An 18,488-nucleotide genomic window follows, 5' to 3' on the forward strand; every position below is an offset into this window, starting at 1 on the left:
TGCCTACCCAGAGTAACATGCAGCAGAGGTTGGGGTGCTCAGGTAAGAGAGAGGAGGGAGAGGTGGGGGAAGGGCTTTGAGGTGTGGAGACTCACAAATACACACTTTCCAATAAAGGGGCTGGGAAGGCAGTGCTAGAAACTCATGACACAGTGACTGGAGGAAATGGGGAGGAGTCCAGCAGCACATGGACCTTGCAAGGCCCCCGCTGTAGGCCGTGATGTGTAGAAGGCCGCAGCCACATTCTCCATTATCAAGATGGCGCTGACATCCGGCTTCACCACCAGGTGAACGCACATGTGCTCGGTAATTTCCCACTGAGTCCCCGCCTACTCCCGAGGCATCACCTGGGACTGGGAACAATGGACCTATCCAAGAGTGACACGTCCAAAGCAGGGTCTGTTTCCTATATAAGGGATGGGTTCCATCTTATCTGGGTCTCCGCCATGTTGGCTGATGCCCGCTCTCCCAAGGGGCATTAAAGCTTTACTGCAGAAGGATCCTATGTGTACCGCGTGGTTCTTGCTGGCGAGACGGTAGCGCGGGACATCTGGTGCTGATACCCGGGAAAAAGAAGAACTTTGCACCACCGGAGACCCCTTGGACACAAGGAGGATTCAGAACTGTAGACATGCGTGCTCAGAGAGGTACGTTCTAAAGTCCAGAGAGCATATCAGAAACTGAGCAGCAGTGGGAGGTTGTGCGCGCACCCAGATAAGTTAAAAAATGACCCTCCGGTAAAGAATGGGGGAGACAGAAAAGAAAATAAGTTAAAAAGGACCCTCCGGTAAAGAATGGGGGAGACAGAAAAGAAAATAAGTTAAAAAGGACCTCCCGGTGATTTTGGGAGAGTGGAGATGGGGGAGAAGGCTGATTTGCAGGGTCGAAGGCTTTGTGTTGTGTTGTTCGTGTTGTTTTTTGTGTACTGGACAGGAGAGGGATATTTGAATTTGGGAGCTGCTAAAAAAGGTAGTTTAGATTTAAGGCATGGGCTTGAGAGTGTGATGTTGTGGAGGAGAGGTTCTGTTTTCGCCTCCACGGAGGATGGGAGCCTAAGTACGTGCTTGAGATCCACGTGGTTTGAATCACCGAGACCTCCTAAAATGTTGTAGTGTATACCCCTAAGAATGCAACGGCCCAATAACAGCAGGAAGCAGCCAAAGAGACTAAACGACGCCCAAATTCCCTAAAAGATTGTTTAAATGAGGTCCTTTCAAGCCTACTTCTCTGAGTTCCGCTTTGCTCCATACACCGGTTTGGGCTCGAAATGGGTACAGCTGGGGCTGGAGGGCGGCTGGAGCGGAGCTTTGCTCTGTGGCTATGGTGGGGAGCACGTTGCGCTGGCTCAATTGGTGCGGCTCGGTTGGTGCCTGGCCTGGAGGATGTCACAGCGGTGCCACAGGCAGCCGGGCCAAAAGGCTTACAATGTACCTAAAACTGTGAGGGTCTCTGAGGGTAAAATGGCTCTAATTCCATTTGGCTATGCTAAACGATGCTGACTTCAGGCAGGGCTGGTCGTATTTATCATAATAAAAGCGCAATTAAGGTTTAGATGCAGTAAACAGACAATACCGTATTACATCTACATAGTGCGACTTAAGTTTTTAAGAACTGCTTAGCATTTTAAGAACTCAAGTCCTCCTAAAAGATTGCTATGTATACGCTTGGCTTGTCTGGTGTTTCAGGTTCCGCAGGGAGATGAATGCGAAGGGCCCTTGGATTTTGGGGTGATTGGGTCGTTGGCTGGATCTGTGAGAGTTTACAGCCGCTTTTGCTGTGGCACAGATGTTGAGAGTTGGCTAGTAGGGAAGCGGCCCTGTTTGCTGCCTCTCCCATTGGCCCCTTGAGCCGCAGGCTCTGGCGCGGACCTTGAGTTATTGCCGGCCTGTGCAGCCTTGGTCTGGGTGTCGGCTCCCGCCACACTCCGCCACCAACACAGCCTCAGACCTCAGAGAACGAGGCTAGCCCCGCGGGGAAGGCAGGGGCACCTGGGGGTGGAGCCGCCACTTCCTGGCCTGGGACAGGCGGAGCCACACAGCGGGACACGGGGATCCGCACAGCGAGCAGGCCCAGGGCCGCGCACAGCCCTTGGATAGCGGGCGGGCTCTGGAACCCAAGGCCACCGTACCGGCAAGGAATACAGGAGCCAATAAATCTTAAATCTAATATCAACAAACAGGGCCTGGGTTTTTCCTAGGCGCCACTGGGGCAACACGGCCCATACCGTAAAAAACAGAGATCCCCATATGGGTTCCCCAATGGCCACGTCATCTTAGGACTCCAGGCTGGAAACAGGAAAACGGTTTTCTCATATTTTTAAAACAATAATCTCATCTGTGCCAGATTTAAAATGGTTTAATTCTAAGGCCTACTATAATGACACAGACAAACAAGATTGCTCTTTAGAACAGAGACCTATAGGTCTCTAAGTTCAAGACCAGCCTACTTCCAGTACTGACTGTGCTAAATTTTTACACTGAGTTTTTTAATACTCTTAAATGTTATTTTGGGAAAAGAGTTTGTTTATGTTTTTTTTCTAGAAATGCTACTATTCATGCTGTGGATTCATCTGTCCAGAGGCCTGAGGACAAAGCCTCCGCTATGGAGCTATCTGGCCTGATTGCTGCGGAGCTGGCGGGTTCCTGAGGGATGGTCCAGCTCCTGCCCTTGGTCTGTCAGTTATTGCTGTGTTGTTGTTGTACATTGCAATGTTGTTGCTGTGCCATTGCTATGCTGCTGGATTTCCCCTTGTTTTGTCAGTTATTGCTTGCTATCAGTTTCCCTTATCCTGTCAGTTATTTCTGCTAAACACTATGGGTATCTTCAAGATAGGTTACAAAATGCCATGGTTATTTAAATTAAAAATTGGATAAATATCTATTTAAACAAAAAGGGGGGGAATAATATAAAGGAACTGCCCCCGATGCCAAGAATGGCCATCGCCATGGCTCTGTTCACCATAAATTTTTTAAATCTGGATGATAATGGCCAAAATGCTGCAACACGACATTGTTCGGATCCGCAGCGGCCCAAAGAGTTGGTTAAGTGGAAAGATGTGCTTTCTAATGAATGGAAAGGCCCGGATCCCATCTTATTGAGATCCAGGGGAGCTGTTTGTGTCTTCCCACAGGATCAAGAAAGCCCATTCTGGCTGCCAGAGCGATTGACCCGAACAGTGAAGAGTGATCCACAACACACGGATTCGCCTGAGGACCTGGCTGCTGTTCCTCCTGCCATTTTGCAGATGGATGACAGAGCACCGATGGAGGACACTCTCAGCTTTCCCGAAGCTGTTACCAGTCAGCCATAGGATGGCGGTGCTTCCTTGACTTTTTACAACCAATATGACTCTGGGCCCCCTCCCCCTACCGTCCTAGAGATGATTTATAAGCTTGGCCATAGGAATACAGTCCTGGGTCGTGTCTTTCTTCCCCTACTTCAAAGAATGGGTGGGGGTGGAAATGTTTTGGAACGGTCCTGCTATGGAATAGTGTTTCTCCTCTGGATGGTCTGCTGACTCAAATCCCAAAGCCATAGGGACAAAGTGGTTTTTGCAACAGCGCTGGCTGCCCTGGAACAGGGAGCCTCTACTGATATGTGGTTATCTATGTTAAAGCAGTAAGGTTTAAGCCAACCAGCTCCTGCACCCCTAGGACTGTGGTCCATTGCACAGGGTGGAGTGCTTGGCTTAGCTAGCCCTGAAGGTTGTTGAGCTGAAGAGCATCGCACAGAGAATGGCCCTCTCTGAGAGATAAGTCGCCTTGCTTAAGGGTTTCCTGCCGTATATTCCCTTTCCCAAAAAATTGGCAAAGGGCAGGCCGGATAGGTTCCAGGTGTCATGAGCCTAGGGACAGATTCCGTGTAAGCCCATTTTAATGTTTTCATTTTGGAAAGTGCGACCTCTATCTTTACCTTCCTAGGGAGTTGCCTTTCTGCAAAGAAGTAAAATTAGGGGGAGATGTAGAAGGCCGCAGCCACATTCTCCATTATCAAGATGGCGCTGACATCCGGCTTCACCACCAGGTGAACGCACATGTGCTCGGTAATTTCCCACTGAGTCCCCGCCTACTCCCGAGGCATCACCTGGGACTGGGAACAATGGACCTATCCAAGAGTGACACGTCCAAAGCAGGGTCTGTTTCCTATATAAGGGATGGGTTCCATCTTATCTGGGTCTCCGCCATGTTGGCTGATGCCCGCTCTCCCAAGGGGCATTAAAGCTTTACTGCAGAAGGATCCTATGTGTACCGCGTGGTTCTTGCTGGCGAGACGGTAGCGCGGGACAGTGATGTCTGCCCAGCTCCGTCTATGGTGAAAGTTCAGGATTCTCAGGAAGCAGAGGCAATGGGTGACGGTTGCATCATGAAGCTCATTCTGAGGGCAGTGTCTAGAACATGGAGATAGTGGATGAAGGGAATTCTGTGACTAGGAACATTTGGGGATCAGAATGGTGAGAGTTCAGGTAGAGAAATGGGTGTGGGTGACCCAACGTGAGGAGAGGGTGGGAGAGGGGGAGAGAGGGAGACAGGGCGGGAGGCCAGGTTCATGACATGAGGGTGGAGACAGCTCATGGTAGAGAACCACCACTGGATTTGGGTACAGATAAGACCAGGAAAATCATGTGATTGGCAGAAACAAGGGTTTGAATTGGGATTGAGCAGCTGGTCTGTGTCCATGCTGAACCAGGCAGGTTGTTCTATGACCATTAAAAAGTAGGATCCCAAAGAAAATGAGACAGATCTACTCCACTTACCCGAGAAACTAACTGATGGTCATGTCTGAATAGTCCCTGTGCACTGCTGCCCTTGCTGTCTTCTTCCTACGAGATCTCACTCTGAGGGAAGAGACCAGGGCCTTCTAGAGGACACTCTGGCAGCCACCTCACTGCCCACAGTTCCCTTACTGTCTCACACCCCAGACCATTTCCAGTACTGCAGGACTGAGACATCAGGTGGTTGATGTCCTCCCTCGGGGTAGCACTCCCCTGAGGATAATGAGGCAGAGCCCAAGAAGCAGGACTTTAACAGCAGCCTCCACCACAGCCACCAGAACCACTTCTGCCATCAGCCCTGATTTCCCTACAGAAATGTGGTCAGTGCTAGCATCACGGGCTAACCACCACCCAAAAACCTTTCTCTCTCGGTAGGATCAGGTCCTCTAAATGCCCCTCATCTCTGAATTTAAGACCATATGATCTCAGGAGTGCCCCAACTTACACTCTGACTATCCAGACTCTGACCTGGAAGCACAAGGATGTGCATTGATGGGAGGCAGAGCAGGGCCCACTCTCTTCCCTTGCTGTTGAGTGACTAGGCACCCTGATCCTCCTGGAGGCGGGGGTCACATTGGCAGTCCCTTGACACTCACGCTTTAAAAACAGAGACGTGTGCTGAGATCCCAGAACGTTCTGTGCGGTGCAGGTGAATTTCCCTTCATATCTCAGGTGCTCTGGCGACAGTTCTAGCATCCCAGGAGTTGAGGGCTGTACGGGACTCAGAATGACGTTTTCATGGACCCAGTTCAGCCTGGCAGGAGGGTTACTGTCAACAGTACAGGCAATATGAAGGGTCTCTCCTTCCAGCAAAGTCAGTGTGGAGCCATTTCTCAGGACTGTGGATGCTGGAGAGGAAGAGACATGGAGTCATTAGTGACAAAGAAGTCAAAAGGAGAAAGAAGGTCACAGAAGGAGATGAGTAAAAGTTTGGTGTGGATACCTGACCATGTGGATTCAGTGACACCGTACAGATGCAGGCAGCCCCTCTGATGAGTCCCACCCCACTCTCTGTCTCTCTCCACCCCTGCTGTGTATGTGTGTGTGTGTGATATATATATATATATATATATATATATATATATATATATAGAGAGAGAGAGAGAGAGAGAGAGAGAGAGATGAGAGAGATGAGAGAGATCTTTGTTAACTTATGTGAAGGGGCCTTCTGATGCTTTTTGAGTTTCCCAGATCTTATAAGTTCCAGTAGCTCCATGAGTCTTGAGCATCCCTTCTCCCTCCAGGAGGGAGTGTTCTGGTCTGGAAGAAATATCACCTCCTAGACACTGTACATGTTGTGGTCCAGGAGTGCTTGCTTGAGGAAGGTGTCTAGCTCTGCACAAAGTCATGAGTGAGGGTCGAGCTTGAAGCCAGAACATGATGAAGGTGGAGGAAGACAGAGAACACAAAGCTGCACAAGGCAGAAGACATCGGAAAACACAGGAACAACTCGGGGTGAATGGAGAATGTGGACAAGGTCAGTCTTCTGAAGGTCAGACATGAAGTGGTGTGTCTGTGTGTGTGTGTGTCTGTGTGTGTGTTTCAATAAGCTCACATGTGCAAATCATAACATGTGTCAGGGTAGACCAACATACTATAGAAAATTCCTTCTGCTTTCTACAAACTACTGCATTTCATGAAAAGGGATGAGGACAGTGTGAAATACATTTATAATTCATGTCAAAGGAATTAGTGATTCTTTTTGGCCAAGATTAACTAATTTGAATAATTAAATAATACAAGTGAATGACTCTGGAAATCTACATAAGAATATCTGTAGTAGTTCCGGGAATGAAATACAGTGACTGACGTGGGTATGGTAGCGCAGACAGACCTGGAACCCCAGCTCTCAGAACCACAGCTCGGTGCTTGGCTGGGCTACATCACTGCTCTATAGAAAAACTCATTCTGACTGTGCCATCAAGGTCTGAAGTCACTCAGGAAAAATACTTATCAAATAACATGGGGGCTCTGGGGACATCATGGCAGAAGGGGAGGAAAGATGTAAGAGCAGGAGGGTGGAGAGCTGTGAATCAAAGTCTCACGGATATAACACGGATGTTTCACGCATCAACTGTGCCTACTGAGCAAGACCTGCAGTAGACTGAGTCCTCCAACCTTCAGTTATGGGAGGCGAGGGCTTCAGCAGTCTACCCATCTCTGGGAAGTCAATGTTGCTGACAGACAGTGGGGAGGACTGGAAAAGAAATTGGAGTCCTCAGTAGTGTAGCCACTGATAAGTTACCCTTGCTCAAATAATTAACCTCACTCCACGCTCATGCTGATAATGGGCCACACACAAAAGACATGAAACCAAGAGGGGGCGTGATAAGAAGGTTTCATTTGGGAGGAGAAAAGGGTAAGAGAGGATAACAATGTATGATAACGAAGCTTGTGCACGCGCGTGTGTATAAAATGTGTGCGTGGAAGAACAAATAAAAACACATAGACATTCCATTGTCATTCTCTACTGGTAAAGTTCAAGTGGTCGCACCCCACCCACAGGAGGTGAGACTGTAGAAAACACATGTTCCCATCCCACAGTCCCGGAAACACAATTGTGATGGAAAATATCCTACCACTTCTCTCAACATTTGATTTTATTGCACTGACTAACACCCATTTCTGAACCTAGACTTACTGTGCATTTCTGTGGATATAATGAAGTTAGTACCATGGCTGCCTACTAACACAGGAGGCCACGGGAGTCAGAGTTCATCCATAAAACATGGACCAAGACTTGAAGAACAGAAGCTATGTGGGCTCTTAACATTTAGTTCCTTCTCAGACCTTCAGGTGGATTAATCTAGGCTCAACTCAGCCTATGTAGACACTGACCAGTCCTTGAAAGGGTACTGAGATGCTAGGGAGAGATCACCATGTATTCTGAATATTTACCCATATAGCTGTGTCTCTGTCCACAGTCACTCAAATCAAAACTCTAGGGGAAGAAAGTGCTGAAGCTGGAGGCTGATCCAGAAGACAGGGGAGAAGGAGCTATTATGTCTGTTTGGCTATGTTAATATTACCCTGGGCTCTTGTGCTCAAGGTGAGTGTACAGCTCTCCTGGGAGTGAGGGGAATTTGGGGACAGATGCTCAACTGGCCAATAGAGATTCATGGGGGAGAAGGCACTGTCTCCTCATAAGAGATCGATCGCTGTTTCCAGAGTGAATCTAGTAGGGACAGGATTTTCCTTTTGATGAACAATCCCTGCATCCCCCATGTAAAATATCCTACTTACCTGGAACAACTCCTTTGTAGATAATCATGGTTAGATTCTTTGGAGCATCTGAGAAAGAATGACACCATAGACCCATTAGTGGAAAGGTTAGGTGGACATCCGTCTTCTGGCCTCAGGAGCTGCCTAGGTACGATGGTGTGGTCCATCTGGTTACCTCAGGTCCTAACCTGCCCGCATCCATATTCAATAGCTTGGTGTAAAGACCTTAATCTCACCACCCCCCACTGTCCCTTTGGGCTTCTTCCCATCAAAGACACAGTGGCCCAGCCCAGCCTCACATGACACGTTGAGACGAATGGTCTTTCTTGTGGTCACACCAGCTCCAGGCAGGGTCACCTGACAAGTGAGGTTGGTGCCATGGTCCCTGTACTGGGGGGTGACAGTCAGCACTGAGGAACCAGTGGTGTTGGTGCTCAAGGGTGACACAGAGGAACCAGTCCAGGAGAAGGCGGGGGCCCACAGGCCCAAGGCGCAGAGCAGCTCAGGTTGCTGGGACAGCCAGCCTCCAGGGTCCCCGGGATAAGGATGTTGGGGGTTTTAGTGAGGTCTGGTGAGGAGAGGGGAGACATGGAGGATCAGGATGGGGTGAGGCGTAGCTTCAGGGTAAGCCCTGGCTCTGATACAGCTTCTCTCCTCAACCCTGATGCTCAGACCCACTGCTGCCAGGAAGGAGTCCTACCCCAGGCCTGCCCTGTGGCGCCCATGGCTTTCCCTGTTGGTTTCTCTCAAGCCCCGCCTGACCTGTCACTTGCAGAGTCATCTTGTTCTGAACATAATTAAACCTCGCTGTTCCTCTCTCCAGGCGAAAGAAGTATGACCCCGCATCATCCTTCCTGGTCTCTCTGATGTCCAGGGAGCAGTTGTTCTTCAGTGGTTCTCCGAGCAGGAAGAATCGGCCCCGGGTCCTAGGCTGTGCTGGCCGCCTTGGGTTATTTGTGGCTGCTGGGGGATTCTGCACTGTATTGGCTCCAAACTGGAACCAGTATCCATGAACTGGGTCTGAGTCATTCAATTTCCCATCGGGGTAGGCAGGGTAGGAGAACTTACAGGGTACAAAGATACACAGGCCCTCTTGCACCACCACCTTCCAATTCACATCCAGTCTGTAACCCTCTGTGCCCTCAGGCCCACCCTCTACCTCCTTCATCCCCCAGAGCAGCAGCAGCAGCAGCGGCAGCATGTCGAGCTGAAGCTGCAGGGCCACCACAAGTCTGACTCTCTGGACTCTTCTCTGAGGAACTAAGAGATGCAAGACCTGGAGGAAGCCCCACCCAAAGCAGGGGTGAGGCCAGGACAGTGGCCGCCTTGGGAGGAGGAGCTTCAGACTCAGACACTGCCTGGGGAACCCACCACTCAAGTCCACTTCTGGAACCCTAAGAACAATATGCTCCATAATTATTCTACCACCCTTCCTCCCTCACCCCCACATCATCCTTTCTACTGCATGATATTTTCTGCATGGTGAAAAATGGGTCCTCTTTGAGACAGCCCACAGCTTTCCTCGAAACTGTGGCTATTGGAAAGAATTGGAAGCTGACAAACAGTGGGGTGCAGTGTGTGAAGTATTTCGAATGTGCAGTGGAGGAAGTTCAAGACTCTGTAGACAAGATGCTGGGCAGGACTGGAACAGAAGCACACAACTAAGGTGTTCTATTCTCTGAGACCTGTAGTGGAGACCCCCAGAACTCACATTAAATGTCAAAGCTGGACAAGGGGGCATGCACCTGTCAGCCTAGTTTTATGGCCTTCCAATCTAGCAGAAATGAGGGACTCTAGCTTCAATGAGAGACTCTCTATAAAAAGCAGATCGTGGAATGTGAAAGAGGAAGATACCTGAAGTCTACCTCTGGCCTCCACATGCACAGGTCAGCAAACCCCACATGCAGGTACTCCACACATATATGTCCCGCGCTACCGTCTCGCCAGCAAGAACCACGCGGTACACATAGGATCCTTCTGCAGAAAAGCTTTATGTCTCTTGGGAGCTAGAGCATAAGCCACATGGCGGAGACCCAGATAAGATGGAACCCATCCCTTATAAAGGAAACAGACCCTGCTTCGGACGTGTCACTCTTGGATAGGTCCGCTGCTCCCAGTCCCAGGTGATGCCTCGGGAGTAGGCGGGGACTCAGTGGGAAATTACCGAGCACATGTGCGTTCACCTGGCGGTGAAGCCGGATGTCAGCGCCATCTTGATAATGGAGAATGTGGCTGCGGCCTTCTACATCTCCCCCTAATTTTACTTCTTTGCAGAAAGGCAATTCCCTCGGAAGGTAAAGATAGAGGTCGCATTTCCCAAAATGAAAACATTAAAATGGGCTTACATGGAATCTGCCCCTAGGCTCATGACACCTGGAACCTATTCGGCCTGCCCTCTGCCATTTTTCTGGGAAAGGGAATATATGGCAGGAAACCCTTACGCAGAGTGACTTATCTCTCAGAGAGGGCCATTCTCTGTGTGGTGCTTTTCAGCTTCATAACCTTTAGGGCTAGCTAAGCCAAGCATTTCATCCTGTGCAATGGACCATTGTCCTAGGGGTGCAGGAGCTGGTTGGCTTAAACCTTACTGCTTTAACATAGATAACCATATATCAAAAGAGGCTCCCTATTCCAGGGTAGCCAGCGCTGTGTAATAACCATTTTGTCCCTACGATTTTGGGATTTGAGTCAGCAGACCATCCAGAGGAGAAACACTAATCCATAGCATAGGACTGTTCCAAAACATTTTCACCCCCATCCATTCTTTGAAGTAGGGGAAGAAAGACATGACCCAGGACTGTAATCCTATGGCCAAGCTTATAAATCATCTCTAGGACGGTAGGGGGAGGGGGCCCAGAGTCATATTGGTTGTAAAAAATTGAGGAAACTCCGCCATCCTATGGCTGACTGGTAACAGCTTCGGGAAAGCTGAGAGTGTCCTCCATCGGTGCTCTGTCATCCATCTGCAAAATGGCAGGAGGAACAGCAGCCAGGTTCTCAGGCGAATCCGTGTGTTGTGGATCATTCTTCATTGTTCGGGTCAATCGCTCTGGCAGCCAGAATGGGCTTTCTTGATCCTGTGGGAAGACACAAACAGCTCCCCTGGATCTCAATAAGATGGGATCCGGGCCTTTTCATTCATTAGAAAGCACATCTTTCCACTTAACCAAATCTTTGGGCCGCTGCGGATCCGAACAATGTCGTGTTGCAGCATTTTGGCCATTATCATCCAGATTTAAAAAATTTATGGTGAACAGAGCCATGGCGATGGCCATTCTTGGCGTCGTGGGCAGCTTTGTCAATATTTCCCCTTTCTGTTTAAGTAGATAAGATTTGAGGGTGCGATGCGCTCGTTCTATGATACCTTGTCCCTGGGGGTTATAAGGCAGGCCTGTAATGTGGGTGACCTGCATCTGTGCGCAGAACTGCTTAAACTTTTGAGAAGTATAGGCAGGCCCATTATCCGTTTTTAAAGATGTGGGCTTGCCCCAAGCACTCCATGCCTCAAGGCAATGTTGAATGACATAAGAGGTTTTTTCTCCTGTAAGTGGTGTGGCATGAATAATGCCAGAGCATGTGTCAATCGACACATGCACACATTGAAGTTTTCCAAAGGCAGTGATATGAGTTACGTCCATCTGCCATATTTGCAAGGGCGTAATCCCTCTGGGGTTAACGCCAGTGTGTCTGATAGGAAGAAACTGGCAACAACTGTGACATTGGGTTACAATGTCGCGAGCCTCTTTTCTGGTAAGAGAAAAACGTTTGCGCAGGGTTTCAGCTGTAATATGAAAATTGTCATGAAAGGTTTTAGCGGTCTGCAACGGGGAGGCAAGAGCTACCGCAGCAAGCTGCGTAGCATGATCAGCCAGGTCATTGCCCAAACTCATTGGGCCTGGAAGCCCCGAATGTGCTCTTATGTGTGTGATAAAAAATGGAGCTCTCCTATTTAGTAAGCAATCCTGTATCCTCTGGAAAAGAGCTGCCACTGTACTAGTAGGTTTTATAATTCCAGCGGCCTCTAATAATTTAACAGCATTAACCACATAGGCAGAATCAGAAACAATATTAAGGGGACAAGGGAATCTTTGAAGAACCTCTAAAACCACCATACATTCCACCACCTGGGGCGAGGTGGCAGAAAAGTTCTTTGTATATATTTTAGAATCCACAACATAGGCTCCCACACCATTCTTGGAGCCATCTGTATAAACCGTCATCCCGTCTTTTAGCGGTGCAGAAGACGTAACTCGGGGAAACACAATGGGATGACATGCAGAGAACTGCAGCAGAGGGTGTTTAGGATAATGATTATCAATTTTCCCTGAAAAGGTGGTAACCAAAATGGCCCAATCGTCAGAGGCGGCGGCCAAGGTTTGTACCTGAGAGGAGGTATAGGGAATTATCATAACCTCTGGATGCTTGCCGAAATGACTAACAGACAATTTAAGGCCTTTAAGGGCAATTTGAGCTATAGCGGCGGGATACCACTCAATACTTTTGTTAGGAGAAGCATGCGGATGGATCCACAGTAACGGTCCATCCTGCCATAACACAGCGGTGGGTAGCTTTCTCGTTTTAAACACACATAGAGCAAATGGTTGAGTTTCATCAATACGGCACAGCTGTGCCTCCTTAATGGATTCCTCCACTAGCAACAAGGCTGCCGGCGTCAAGGCCCGAGGGGAGGTAATATGAGTATCCCCTTCCAAGATATCAAACAATGGCTTTAAATCAGCGGAGGGGATTTTTAAGAATGGTCGCAGCCAATTAATATCTCCTAACAACTTTTGGAAATCATTTAACGTTTGCAAATCATCCCTATAAATCTTTACCTTTTGAGGCAGAATCTTTTCAGGAAGAATAACAGAACCTAAAAATTGGCCAGTATCTGCAATCTGGACCTTCTCAGCGGCTATTTGAAGACCCCGTAGCTGTAAGCTTTTAACGAGCAGCGGGTAGGCTTCCTTTAGGACCTGTAAGTCCTCATGACACATAAGTATATCATCCGTGTAATGAACCACGAGCAAACATGGAAACCGTTCACGAAGCGGTTTAAGAGCCTCGGTTGCGGCCTTCTACACATACATGTAAAAGCAAAGCAAGTATGAATGTACACACATATACATATATACACACAGACATCTCTATATGCACATGTATCTACAGTTACATACATGCACATCCTTTCATATCATCCAGTCATCACTCAATTTGTTGACTCTATGAAGTATTATTGTCCCACAGTAAATTTATCAACAAAATGATTTCCCTCCAATGATTACATGAATAACCAGGTAACAACTTGTCTTACTCAGACTGAACATCCTTAATCCAGAAGCTTGAAATCTAAAATGCTTTAAAGTCTAGATGTTGTTGAGTAGATTCAGATTTTGAATTTCTAAACCAAATGTATACCACACACACCTAGCTCATTTTCTTTCATTCTGTGGCTTATGAATGCTCTGCCTACATGTGTGTCTGGGAAACATTTGTGTGCCTGGTGCCCTCAGATGGCAGAAGAGGACATCAGAACTTCCTGTGACTGGACCTATGTACGGTTGTTTACCACAACTCTTTGGGTGCTGGGAACCAATCCTGGGACCTCAGCAAAAGTTCCTAACCTCTGAACTATCTCTCCAGCCCCTAAATATTTATTATTTTTATTTATATGCATGTGTGTATGGGTGTCATTGAATGGTAAGTGTGTTGGTGGTGCCCTTGCAGGACATAAGAGGATATCAGACCCCCACTAGAGCTGGAGTTATAGGCAGCTGTGAGCCACTCAATGTGGGTGCTGGGAATGGAACTCAGGTCCTAAAAATAGCAAACACTCTTAACTGTAGAGCCATCTCTCCAGCCTTGACCCTGTGATGTTTGGATGTTATCATCATCATCCAAGTCCAAAACAAATGACGTAGGCTTGGTCTCACTGTGAAAAAAAAAAATATGGGTTTTAAAATTATGATTGAAGGGCCAGGAATGGTGATACATGCCTTTAATCCCAAAATTTAGCAGACAGAGGAAGACAGATCTCTGTGAGTTCAAGGTCCATCTGATCTACATAGTGAGTTCCAGGACAGCCAGGGCTATGTATAGAGAACCTGTCCCCCAAAATATATATGTATCAGTCCACCAGAAGTACAAAGCCAGAGTCTTGTGTGTGAATTAATATCCAGATCTTTGATTCAATTCTATTGGTCCACCTGTCTGTTTTTAATCCCATTCCAAGCTGTTTTCATTATAAAGGAGCTTGATGTCAGGGATGGTGATACCTCGGAAAGTTCCTTTATTGTACAGGATTGTTTTGACTATTCTGGATTTTCTGTTTTTCCATATAAAGTTGATTATTGTTTTTTAGAGTTTTATGAAGAATTGTGTTGGGACTTTGATGGGAATTGCATTGAATCTGTAGATTGCTTTTGGTAGAATTGTTATTTTTACTCTGTCGATCCTACTTATCCAAGACCATGGGAAATCTTTCCATTTCCTGATATCTTCTTCAGTTTCTTCCTTCAAAGACCTAACGTTCTTGTTGTAGAGATCTTTCATTTCTTTGGTTAGTGTTACCCTAGAGATTTTATGTTATTTGTGGCTATTATAAAGGGTGATGTTTCTCTGATTTCTTCTCAGTCTTTTCTTTTTTATAAAAGATGGCTACTGATTTTTTTTTAAGTTGATCTTGTATCCTGCCACATTACTGAAGGTGTTTATCAGCTGTAGGAGTTTCCTGGTAGAATTTTTGGGGTCACTTATGTATACTATCATATCATCTGTAAATAGCCAAAGTTTGAGTTCTTCCTTTCCAATTTGTATCCCCTTGACCTCCATTTCTTGTCTTATTGCTCTAGCTAGAACTTGGAGTACTATATTGAATACATACAGAGAAAGTGGACAACCTTGTCTTGTTCCTGATTTTAGTGGAATCGCTTTGAGTTTCTCACCATTTAATTTGATATTGGCTTTTGGCTTGGTATATATTGCTTTTTTATGTTTAGATATATTCCTTGTATCCCTGATCTTTCAAAGATCTTTATCATGAAGGGGTGTTGTTGGATGCTGCTTCCATGAGGTGCTGGATGAAGGTTCTATGATGACAATTAAGGTAGTCATCAATCTGATTACCGGGTAAGGCCAGTCCAGGCACCCTCTCCACTATTGCTTAGGGTCTTAACTAAGTTTATTCTTGTGGATTTCCAGGAATTTTCCCAATGCCAGGTTTCTCACTAACCCCATAATGGATCCCTCAATCTCTGTCCCTGTCTTTTCCCATCTTGTCCACCCTGTTCCCTCATGCTCTCCTTCCCCTATCCTTCTTTCCTCCCCCTGGATCCCAACTTACTCAGGAGATCTTGTCTATTTCTCCTTCTCAGCGGGATACATGTATGTCTCTCTTGGGGTTCTTTTCTTACCTAGCATCTCTGGGGTCATGGACTGTAGGCTGGTTATCCTTTGCTTTAAGTCTAATATCCACCACTTATGAGTACATACTGTTTGTCTTTCTGGGTCTGGGTTACCTCACACAGGATGATTTTCTTTTCCATCTTTTTTTTCTTTTTCTTTTTTTTTATATTATTCTTTTATAACTTAAAATATACCAATCCAAATTCCCACTCCCTCCCCTCCTCCCACTCCCCTCCCACTCTCTCCACAGACCCTCCCACCATATTCCCACGAATCCTAAGAGAGGGCAATGCACCCCACCCAGTGGAAAGTCCAAGGCCCTCCCTACTATATCTAGGTTGAGCAAGGTTTATATCCAAAGAGAACAGGATCCCAAGAAGCCAATATATGCATTAGAGACAAATCCCAGTGTCACTATCAGTGGCCCCTCAGTCTGCCCCAATGGTCAACCTTCTTCAGAGTTGACTCCCAGTTGAGTTGGTGTTGGTGAGCTACAATCAGCTCAAGCAAACTGTCTCAGTGGATGAACCCCTTATGGTCTTGAATTCCTTGCACATACTCTCACTCCTTCCACTCTTCAGCTGAATTTTGGGAGCTCAGTCCAGTGCTCTGATGTGGGCCATTGCCTCTGTTTCCATCTGTTGTTGGACGAAGGTTCTATGGTAATATTTAAGATGATCATCAGTCTGACTACAGGAGAAGGCCAGTTTAGACACCCTCTCCTCTATTGCTTAGGTAGGGTCTTAGCTGGGGTCATCCTTATGGGTTCTTGGGTATTATTCTAGAGCTAGGTTTCTTGCTAACTCCATAATGGCTCCCTCAATCAAGATGTCTCTTTCCTTGCTCTCATATCTGTCCTTCCTCCATCTCAACTACCTCATTCCCTCAAGTTCTCCTCAAGCCCCTTTCTCCCCTTCCTTCTATCCCCTGCCCCCATGCTACCAAATTTTTGTCTGTTTCCAATCTCCATGAGTGTCTATATATGTTTTTCTTTACGTTCACCTTATTACTTAGTTTCTCTAGGATCATGAACTACAGGCCCAATGCCCTTTGTTTATGCCAAGTATCCACATATGAGTGAGTACATACCATATTCATTTTTGGGGGTTGTCTGGATGACCTCACTTAGGATAGTATTTTTGAATTCTATCCATTTGCATACAAAATTCAAGATGTCAATTTTTTTTTAGCACTGAGTAGTACTCTAATATGTAGATGTCCCACATTTTATTTATCCATTCTTCAATTGAGGGGCCTCTAGGTTGTTTCCAGGTTCTGGCTATTACAAATAATGCTGCTATGAACATAGTTGAACAAATACTTTTGTAGTATGATTGAGCATCTTTTGGGTATGTTACTAAAAGTGGTATTCTCAGGTGGTATACTGAGGTAGGTTGATTCCCAGTTTTCTGAGAAACTACCACACTCATTTCCAAAGTGGTTGTACAATGGATGAGTATTCCCCTTGCTCCACATCCTCTCTAACATAAGCTACCATTAGTGATTTTTATCTTAGTCATTCTGGCAGGTGTAAGAAAGTATCTCAGAGTTGTTTTGATATGCATTTCCCTGATAGCTAAAGAAGTAGAACATTTCGTAAAGTATCGTTTGGCCATTTGAAATTCTTCTGTTGAGAATTCTCTGTTTAGTTCAGTACTCCATTTTTTAATGGTGTTATTAAGAATTTTAATGTCTAATTTCTTGAGTTCTTTATATATTTTGGAGATCAGTCCTTTGTCTGATGTGCGGTTGGTGAAGATTTCTTCCATTCAGTAGGCTGCCTTTTGGTCTTATTGTCTGTGTCCTTTGCTCTCCAGAAGTTTCTCAGTTTCAGGAGGTCCCATTTATTTATTGTTGCTCTTATTTTCTGTGCTACTGGGGTTCTATATAGGAAGTGGTCTTCTGTACCCATGCATTGGAGGTTACTTCCCACTTTCTCTTCTATCAGGTTCAGTGTGGTCAGATTTATATTGAGGTCTTTAATCCAATTGGGCTTGAGTTTTGTGCATGGCAATAGATATGGATCTATTTTCATCCTTCTACATGTTGATATCCAGTTATGCCACCACCATCTGTTTGAAGAGTCCAAGAATAAGAAATAAATATATAGATTCTAAAAATAAGAATGTAAAAAAATATATAAAGTTATAAGTCTAGGAAAATAGAGAGCAGACTATCAGCAGCTTTCTCAGCAGATCAAGGATCAGTCAGTCATTCACAGTGAGCTATTTTCTCGGATGCTTGGGAGCCTTCATCAGCTTCATTCCATTTTACGACTGGCTGTTTAATTTACAAGGCCAGAGCTTCTCCCTACAAATTGAGAGTAGTGTTCTGGTCATCCTTAATAAACGACAGACATGAACTGAGTTAATCTTTAGGAGACAGAGATACTGACCTCTGGGTTAGGCAATGTCTCTGTTATGGAAAACTGGCACCATTAACAGGGAGGAATGAGGCTTCAGCATACATTGCCTGGAGGTTCCAGAAGACACGCTGTACAATGTATAAACAGAGATTTGACTAATGAGCTCTGATAATGGAGGTTGTAAAGTATGGCAGTCAGTATCTGAGTTTTACCTTGAGACAGTATGAAAAGCTTTCTGCTATCTCCTAAATTCTCAGCCTAAGAACCAGTTAATCCTAATTTATTAACCTTCTGGTATTACTAGCAGTCCCTTTTCCAACTAATTGCTAAAGACACCTGTTTTCTTGCAATTATTGACTTTCGCTGTAATCTCCTCTAAAACGTATTTCAAAATAGCTACCTAGTTACCCATTGACATTAGAACTCACTCCCTTCTTGAAGGACCAGCTTCAACCCAACAAGGAACAAATGAGTATGTCACAAAAGTTAGGTGACGTGGGAAAATTGGTCTCCTCTGCACTATGTATTCTTATATGGAAGATGAAGGTAATCTCAGAAATGGAGAGCCTGGGATCTGCTGCTTCATGAGTCTGCTATCTAGTTCTGCAGACTTGAACCCGGAACAGTCCTATCACCTCACATTATCCATTCTGCTCCTCTGCTGAGGCTTCTGGGAAATTTACGCCAGCAGACATGTCCTATATGGATTCTACCTTTGGTTTCTCT

The 18,488-nt window shown here is 46.2% G+C and overlaps 1 long non-coding RNA gene and 1 pseudogene across 2 annotated transcripts; one reads left to right on the forward strand and one right to left on the reverse strand.

The window, feature by feature from the left end:
• The first annotated feature begins 224 nt into the window (after window positions 1–224).
• Window positions 225–4,236, forward strand: LOC148118251 (uncharacterized). The gene is made up of 2 exons (XR_015736294.1): window positions 225–2,670; window positions 3,131–4,236. It is a non-coding gene; the product is annotated as an uncharacterized LOC148118251 (long non-coding RNA).
• Window positions 4,237–4,280: 44 nt separating this feature from the next.
• Window positions 4,281–9,271, reverse strand: LOC148118252 (sialic acid-binding Ig-like lectin 13; annotated as a pseudogene). Its single transcript, XR_015736293.1, has 7 exons — window positions 8,756–9,271; window positions 8,293–8,561; window positions 8,015–8,062; window positions 5,368–5,619; window positions 4,985–5,078; window positions 4,754–4,834; window positions 4,281–4,387 (listed from the first exon to the last, which is right to left on the reverse strand). The product of XR_015736293.1 is annotated as a sialic acid-binding Ig-like lectin 13 (transcript).
• Between the last annotated feature and the right edge of the window lie 9,217 nt (window positions 9,272–18,488).

Source organism: Myodes glareolus, chromosome 24 (genome assembly GCF_982192425.1).
Source record: "Myodes glareolus chromosome 24, mMyoGla1.1, whole genome shotgun sequence".
Lineage (NCBI taxonomy): Eukaryota > Metazoa > Chordata > Mammalia > Rodentia > Cricetidae > Myodes > Myodes glareolus.